The sequence below is a fragment of the Trypanosoma cruzi genome, genomic scaffold (assembly GCF_000209065.1).
Source record: "Trypanosoma cruzi strain CL Brener 1047053516469 genomic scaffold, whole genome shotgun sequence".
NCBI lineage: Eukaryota > Euglenozoa > Kinetoplastea > Trypanosomatida > Trypanosomatidae > Trypanosoma > Trypanosoma cruzi.
The window spans coordinates 155510-156977 of record NW_001849544.1 but is presented as its reverse complement, the minus strand read 5'-3'; the positions used below and the strand labels follow the sequence as shown (position 1 = coordinate 156977).

The window sequence follows — 1468 nt, the reverse complement described above, 5'->3', positions numbered from 1 at the left end:
GGCCACCTCCTCCTTTGTAACGGTTGTACCAGCCTTCATCCTGCTCCTCCCCTCACTGTGGCTCCTTATCTCCACGGCCACACAATATCAATAAACAATATATAAATATTTATTGACAATCGTCTGTTGAGGCAGATGTACAGATCAATATATCACGACTATTATTATTTTTTTTTTTTTAGGGCCAAGCACTGAAGAAAAAAGCCTTTCAACTCTACCTATATACCGCTGGATTTGCAACCAATCCCTCCTTTATTTTTCTTGGTCCTCAATGGATATAAAAATTTCGTAATGCGTTGCCTTCACAAAGAAAACTTCCTAAAACTTATCAACCAAGGTAAGTAAAATATATATATACATATAAGAATAGATTGAATGCTCCTCCACCTCTCCAGAAACACTCACTCACTCGCGCTATTGAAAAAAAAAAAAAAAAAAAAAAACAATAAATAATAAATAATTACCTCTGGAATATATCTCCGCCACAATCATGCATTACAACAATAAAATCCAAGCACTAAGCAAATAACTTAGCCAACTTTACCGCCCCTGACTCTTGGACAGAATTCCACCCCTTGTCAATAAGTTGCACTGCGGAAGCATCCCCTTTTACCCGATCCTTCAGTTGTGTAAGTAGGTCCGGCTCACCATGACGACGGCAATCTGCTCCAGCTCCTTCCCAATCACTACACAATAGATAATATTCCATTCGCTGTTCAATTTGAGGGATCTTATGTATATATTGCTTGGCTTGTTCCTGACGCCCACAAGCAAGTAGTGTATTGATAAAGGCAGAGGCTCCAATGACAGGCTTGTTCTTATTTTTAACGTCACCCAGTTGATCAATGAGTCCCCACTGTGACATCGTTGTGTATGCATCTAGCATGGACCAGCAATGCATCTTGTCAGAAACCCCAAATTCTCTCTTAAGACGCCCTGCCACCCCATCACAGCCATGTTCATGGCAAAGAACAATCATTCGTTTGACACTCGCATTAAGAAAGCGTTTATCATTATACTCTCTCACCAGTTTTGTCTGTTCATCCAAAAGTTGCATATGTAAACGAACCCAATTCTCATTTGTTTGAGAAGATGTAGAAAACCCACTAAGAACCACAGCATGAGGAAGCGCGTTTCTTACAATAGCACTATTAGAAAAGCCGCCAGGAATTTCTCGTTTAACTGAAATAGCAACGTTTTCAATGGCAGTTAGTTTTTTCTGTTGTAATATCTCCCAATTGCTGTTTTTTTTCAAAAGTGATTGTTTCACACCTTCTTCCTCCCTCAAGTAATTTAAAATATCCATATAAGTTTTGTGTTCCGGATGTGTTTTATGATGTTCCATAAGAAGCTCTCGATGGATTTCAGAAAAAGTGGCATATAAAAGAAAAATCTTTTCCGTAGTCGAATCGCTCATTAAGAGAGGAAGAGCCTCGCATACCCTGGTGAGAGATAAGGTACATCATAG

At 39.2% G+C, this 1468-nt stretch overlaps 1 pseudogene, besides 3 other annotated features; it reads right to left on the bottom strand.

Annotated features, from left to right (window-relative positions):
- Positions 1–1468: a sequence feature (heterozygous, Esmeraldo-like haplotype).
- Positions 160–181: a sequence feature (AT_rich).
- Positions 421–443: a microsatellite.
- Positions 518–1468, bottom strand: Tc00.1047053472253.10 (annotated as a pseudogene).